Genomic DNA, 7614 nt, shown 5'->3' with positions numbered 1-7614 from the left:
CAACAAAATGAAATTAAATCCCTATCTTTCACCATGCACAAAACTTAATTCAAAATGGATCAAGGATCTAGGAATTAAACCAGAGACTCTGCATTTAATAGAAGCAAAAGTAGAACCTAATCTTCATCACGTGGGATTAGGCCCCAATTTCCTTAATAAGACTCTTGTAGTGCAAGAATTAAAACCAAGAATCAATAAGTGGGATGGAATCAAACTAAAAAGTTTCTTCTCAGCAAAAGAAACAATCTGTGAAGTGAACAGAGAGCCGATATCCTGGGAGAAAATTTTTAACTCTCACACATCAGACAGAGCACTAATCTCTAAGGTATATGAAGAATTCAAAAAGCTAAGCACCAAAAAAACAAATAACCCAATTAACAAATGGGTTAAAGACTTGAACAGACACTTCTCAGAAGAGGATATACAATCAATTAAAAAATATATTAAAAATACTCATTATCTCTAGCAATTAGAGAAATGAAAATCAAAACTACTCCAATATATCATCTTACTCTAGTCAGAATGGCAGCTATTATGAAGACAAGCAACAATAAGTGTTGACGAGGATGTGGGGAAAAATGTTCACTCATACATTTCTGGTGGGACTGCAAATTGGTTCAGTCAATTTGGAAAGCAATATGGAGATTCCTTGGAAAACTGGGAATGGAACCACCATTTGGCCCAGCTATTCCTCTCCTCAGACTACACCCAAAAGACTAAAAAACATCATAGTACAGGGACACAGCCACATCAATGTTTATAGCAGCACATTCATAATAGCTAAACTGTGGAGTGGGAGGGAGAGGGATAGAGTAGGGGATTATCAAGGATGGTAGAATGTGATGGACATCATTATTCAAAGTAAGTTTATGAAGATGTAAGTGGGTATCAACATACTTTATATACAAACAGAGATACAAAAATTGTGTTATATATGTGTTATATATGTGTTTTGAATTCTAATGCAAAAGAAAAAAAAACAACAAAGTACATGTATAAAGGCATAAATTGGCATGAACATACTTTATATACAGAGATATAAAAAATTGTGCCTGATATATGTAATAAGAATTGTAATGCTTTCCACTGCTGTTGTGTAGTTAAAAAATAAATAATTAAATAAATAATTTAAAAATTAGTGAATTAAATATATATTTAATTTATATATTTTTAAATACATATATTTAATTCACTAATTTTTAAATTATTTATTTAATTATTTACTTTTTAACTACACAACAGCAGTGGAAGGCATATATATATATATATATATACACACACAGAGAGAAAGAAAAAATTCCATCATTATCAATAATTAATTTTTTTTCCAATTTAATTTTTTCTAAGAACAGTAATCTTTCAAACTAGTGGAATTGTTACTTCCATGATTAAAATCTCCCTTCAATCAGTTTAGAAGGAACCACTGGATTTTGACCATCACAGAGAATCTAAATATGTTTGTGAGGTTTTTGTTGTTGTTGTTTTGCGGTGCTGGGGATTGAACCCAGGGCCTTTTGCATCCAAGGCAAGCACTCTACCAATTGAGCTATACCCACAACCCATGTTTGTGTTTTATATGGCAATATTTGATGGAAACTTTTTCTCCCCCTGAGAATGCTGTCTTACACTGAATGATCAGTGCCTAGAAGAATGACACTAGATTTATTAAAATGAGGCAGGTAAAGAAAGATTAAGATTCTCTTACACATGATACTTTGATATAAACTGATTATGATGCATATTGAATTTTCCATACGTCATATTGATTACTTTAGAAATTGTATGAATAATTATATTACTATACACATATATTATTTTCAATATAGTTTATCTATATTTAATAGGTTAACATATTCATGTATTGCATAGGCAAATTGTCCCGAGATTTGGATATTTATCTATTAAAATATTGATACAACATCACTAACACATCATTAAGAAAGAAACATTGATTTTAAATCAAATAACACATACCTCATTTAATTTTTTTGGATTATTTCTACCAATCAAAGTGAGGAAAGTGTTACAAACTATAGCAAATGTCTCCTGGTTGCACACATTCTGAGAAATATTATTAAGATATTTATTGAGTAAAAATGCTTTTTCACCAACCAGGAGCTGAAAATGATATATTTGGGTTTTTTAATTGATTTTATTTTTTTAAATACATAACAGCTGAATGCATTACAATTCTTATATACAGGATAATTTTTCATAACTTTGTATATAAAGTATGTTCACACCAATTCATGTCTTTATACATATACTTAGTTTTTTTGCATTACAATTCTTATTACACATATATACCACAAATTCCCATATCTCTGTTTGTATATAAAATATGTTGACACCCAATTAGTGTCTTCATACATGTACTTTGGATAATGATGTCCATCACATTCCACCATCCTTGCTAATCCCCTGCCCCCTCCCTTTCCCTTTAACCTCTCTGCCCTATCTAGAATTCATCTATTCCTCCTATGCTCCCGCTCCCTACCCCACTATGAGTCAGCCTCCTTATATTAAAGAAAACGTTTGGTACTTTGGGGGGGGGGTTGGCTAACTTCACTTAGCATTAGCTTTTAGATGAAGAATGTGTTTTATCTGATAGAAAGCAAGAAGGATAGGGAACAAACAAGACAGAAAAAAAAACTGTACTATATTACTGAATAGTAGAATGGATTAATTAGTTCACTGTGATAGTAGTCTATGTATAATTTAAGAAGAGTTGCTCAATAAAATAGTATGTGTTAAATTTTTTTATCAGTTCAACTGGGATAAACACATTTTGTAATAATAAAACCAATTTCAGTCAGATAAGGGAAATAGAGTTTACTTTAACAGAGCTAATGAAAGCTAAAAATATATAAGTATTTTTGATGCTATGCTATATATAAATGGAGAGAAAAACACACTCACACTTCCAACACATACACTCAAGTAAGGAGGTAAAATTTACTCATCTTAATAACATCATTGTAAGAAAAAGTATACAATGTGATTTATAACTGATACTTTTAAAAACAGAAAAAAAATATCAAGAGATAGTGGGGTAGAGGAGATAAAGTAAGTAAAGCAAAATAAAGTGGTAATGGATTAACTAAAGACAAAAAGGCAACAAGAGAAGTATTGAATAAAAATTATTTATTTTACAGAGAAGAAAATTTTCTCTGAAATTCTCTAGGGAGAAGAGAGCAAAAGAAATGTATTTAGAGAAATTAATGACATTAAACAAACAAATGATTTTAGATATCAGAATAGAATAGTATCTCAGAGACTAAAACACAAGAAAATATTTAAAAATTAGTTAGAAGTGAAAGAATGAATGTAAATCAAAAATTAAAGCACAAAATCATATTTAATGTGTGAAGCTATTTATATGCATGTCTAGAAATGTAAAAATCAATCCTTAGTGATACAATGCACTGTAACAGTCTAATATTGCCTATAATTGGGGGTAGGAGAGTCATGAATCTCAAATGAACAAGTGGAAACTTTCTCAGGTGATAAAAATCTTCTAGATATTTGTCTTGGTGGTGGTTACATGGGACATCACATTTGTCAAAGTTACTGAACAGTATATTTCAAATTGTGCATTTTGTTGCATATAATTCATACTAAGTGAATGCAGAAACCAGCATACAAAAATCACATATATAGCAAACACAAAATTTAAAGGAGCATCATGTAAGGTAGATAATAGGAAGAAATATATATAGCAAACAACAGTTGGATATTGAGGATAAGAGATATAAATGTAAGACAAAATTAGTTTCGCTATGAGTAAAATTAAAACTTTCATGCTTCAAAGGACACTATTAAAACAGTAAAAAGACAATGGATAAAATGGAAGAAAATGTTGGCAAATTAAATATCAGACAGAGGTCTTTTATCCAAAATATGTAAGGGATTCTTACAAGTCACCAACAAATAGATGAATAACACAATTAAAAATGAACAAAAGATTTGAATAGATGTTTGTTAAAAGAATTATAAATAATAAATACATAGGAAAATGTTCAAAATTAGTAGTCAATCGAGAAGTACAAATCAGAAATGTAATGACATACCACTTCATAATACACCTGGATGGCTATAATCAAAAAACAGACAATAACAAGTTTTAGCTAGCCTGTGTAACACTCATGCACTGCCTGTAAGAATGAAAAATGGCATACGTACTTTGGAAAACACTTTGCTTGGAATTTCCTAAAATATTAAACATAGTTAACGTATAAGCAAGCATTTCAATCTTAGGTATAAAATCACATGTCCACACAAAAATAAATGTAAAAAGTGTTCACTGAAACACTGTTCATAATAGCAAAACACTAAAAATAACTTGACTATCTATTAATTAATAAATACATAAACCAAATGTGGCATATATATCCAAGGGAATATTTTCTTCCATAAAAATGAATTAAGGACTGATACATGCTATAAGGATTCTGGCTGTGGAAATGTACAAGGCAGCATTCCTATGGTGACCAACTCCTGGTGGAGGGGAGTGGGGGATTACAGGCACCTTGTTTTCCACAGTTAAAATATTCTGCAGTTTCTCCCAAGAACTAGTAAGATGACTAATAAGATGTAATATATATTATGTAATATATACAAATATAATGTAATATATATAATGTAGTAATAATACAATGTAATAATACTAGTAAGATGACGGATACAAGCAGATCAATGCCTAGCTGCTTTGGAAATGTCCTCTGTGAGGAGGCTCTATGCTAGAGTCTTATCAGCCTCAACCTTGATCTGACAACACCAATGAGGCACAGTGCCTAAACCTGCCCACATAACAGTAAATTTATACCATGAGCAATATGTTCTGATGATGCCAATGACCTAATATAACCTATGGATATAAACAAAGCTGGCAGCTCGGACTAGCAGCTCCTTTTACTTTGCCCCTGCACCTTTCTCCTGTCTCTTTTTGTTTTACTTTACAACATGTTACAACGTGAGTGAACTTTGAGAACTCTATACCAAGTTAAGAGTCCACACACAAAAGATCACATATTGCTTGATTCCATTTGGATGAAGTGTCTAAAATGGGTAAATCTATAAAGACAGACACATTAATAGTTTCTGGGGGCTGGGGGAAGGGAACAATAACTTATTTGTGAAGTTGTTAAAATATCTATGAATCAGATAGTCGTCACGAGACAGGTCTAGTTTAAAACCCAAGTTTAAAACTCAAGGCTAGAGCTTGTTTTTTGTTGTTTTTGCCTGCCTAACTGGAAGGCCCCACTCATGCTTGGATTCCCAGATATTCTGTAGCTGCACTAGGTTTCCTTGACTACCCTAACATTAGACAACTTCAAAGAGTTGTTTTGAATCCAAGCAATTCTTTCGTTTTGAAAAATTGCGGCATGTACTTCCTCAGAACTAAGGAAAGATAACATGGCTCCATCAGCCATCAGCATCATTGTGTACATTCCACACCTCTGTAGTAACATGATTGCAACTCTATACTATAGAACAATAATACCCAATCAGAGAGTGCATTACCTTATATGGGAGACCAACAGTTGGCAAGTAAAAGAAAAACTAACAAGAGACATATGAGGCAATGAGTTCTGTGTTCAGTGCTCAGCTTTTGGACATGAATTTGCTGGGCCAGTACTAGCATTAATAAATGCTAATTCCTGCAGAATGCACCCAGTTCCCTGTCTCTCTGGGCAATAATCCCACAACAGAACAAATACAGGTCAATAATATGGTGACAAACACATTACACCATCCCATTAAGGGAATAAGAAATAGATAATAGAGGAAAAATTAAACATGTTACATACAAATATGGAAGACATAAAAAGACTAATAAGACTCAAATTGAACATTTAGAATGACAACTAAAATGTCTGAGATGTAAAACACATTGTATAACATTAGTAGCTGATTAGATATTACAGCAGAAGAGATTAGTCAACATGAAGACATAACAATGGAAACTAACCCAGACATAACATTGATAGAAATAAAGTGCTCAAAAGAAATAAACATGTATCAGTGGTCCATGAGACAAATTCAGATATACTAATATATGTATTACTGCAGTTCCTAAAGGACTGGCTGGAGAAAATATATTTTAAGAAATATAGAAATTTTAGTTTGATCTTCTAAAACTATCTCATAGATCAAAAAAAACATAAAAAAGATAACATGAAAAATATATATATGAGAAATATACCAAAATAAGACAGAATAAAAATGGCAAAGAATAAGCTGGACAAATATAAACAAATAACAAATTTTAAGCTTAACCTTTCTAATAATGTTATTAAATATCAATGGTTCAAACACAACAATTAAAAGACAGGGGTAGTTAAAGAGGATTTTTTAAAGCTTTAACTCTGTGTTTTGTAATAGAAATCTATTGAATATATGAATGCAAACAAATTAAATATGAGAAGAGAAAAGACATGCAATGCTAATATTAATAAAAAGAATATTATGCTATGTTGATTTTACACAAAGTAAGTTTTATAGCCAAGATTATTACAGAAATAAAATGGATCATTTAATAACAGAATCAATCCTTTAAGAGAATATTGAAATCCTCAATGTTTATGCACCTAAGAAAACTTCAAAATGCATGAAGAAAAACTAATAGAACTGCAAGTATAAATATAAAAACCACAATTATGCATGAAGATTTCAATTCTCCTCTCTCCATAATTGATAGAACAAGTATAAAATATGTAAAGGTATATAAATCTTGAAAAATTTTGACCTAATATAATATGATTAACATTTAAGAACAATATAATGGCAGCAGAATGCACAATTCAATATACTTTCTATACAATGAGTACAAAATATTAACCAAGATGGATCTTTTCAGAGCACAAAACAAGTCACGCTGAATTTAAAAGGACTCCAGATCATACAAACTATGTTTTTTGAAAAAAATTGAATTAAAATCAAAATCAATGGCAGAGGTATACTGGAATCTTTCCAAATATTTGAAAATTCTATGATACTTTAGGGTAGTGAAAGAGCCAAAAAGGCATCAAAAAAGAAACTGAAATATTTAACTTGAATGAAATGAAAGCATAACATATTCATATTTGTTTGATGTTCCTAAGGTAGTGAGTAAAAGAAAACTTATAGCTATAAATGAGAAAATTAAAAGGAAAAAGCTTAAAAAACAATAATCTAAAAAGCTAGAAAAGAAAGAAAACATTATACCCCAATTTAATTAAAAGCAAATTTATAAAAAATCAAGTGGTAATCAATAAGCCAAGGAAAAAAATAGAAAAAAAAAATAAAATAAATTTTTGTTTTTATTTGACCGCTTCTTTGAGAAAATTAAGAAAATTGATAAACCTCTAGTTTGACTGGTCAAGATGAAAAGGGAGATATAAGACATAAATAACATCTAGAACACCAAAGGGGACATCCTACCTATTCTCTTTCTGTTAATGGGATACTAAAGAAATGATATCAGTAAACTCAATGAGTGACCAGGCTTTAAAATGGCAGATTAGAGAATGTTGCTTTCCTGGTTGCCCCATATCATGAAGCCAAGAATTTAGACTTCTCAGCAAGGTGAGAGGGGGAATATTTGGGGAATTAACATTCAAAACAGATCTGGGA

The 7614-nt window shown here is 30.9% G+C and overlaps 1 non-coding gene across 1 annotated transcript; it reads right to left on the bottom strand.

Annotated features, from left to right (window-relative positions):
• Positions 1 to 1483: 1483 nt before the first annotated feature.
• Positions 1484 to 1557, bottom strand: Trnap-ugg (transfer RNA proline (anticodon UGG)). Its single transcript has one exon. It is a non-coding gene; the product is annotated as a tRNA-Pro (tRNA).
• Between the last annotated feature and the right edge of the window lie 6057 nt (positions 1558 to 7614).

This window comes from Ictidomys tridecemlineatus, chromosome 1 (genome assembly GCF_052094955.1).
Source record: "Ictidomys tridecemlineatus isolate mIctTri1 chromosome 1, mIctTri1.hap1, whole genome shotgun sequence".
In the NCBI taxonomy this organism is placed as follows: domain Eukaryota; kingdom Metazoa; phylum Chordata; class Mammalia; order Rodentia; family Sciuridae; genus Ictidomys; species Ictidomys tridecemlineatus.
Note: the sequence above shows the minus strand (reverse complement) of the source record. Positions and strands in the feature narration are given on the sequence as shown.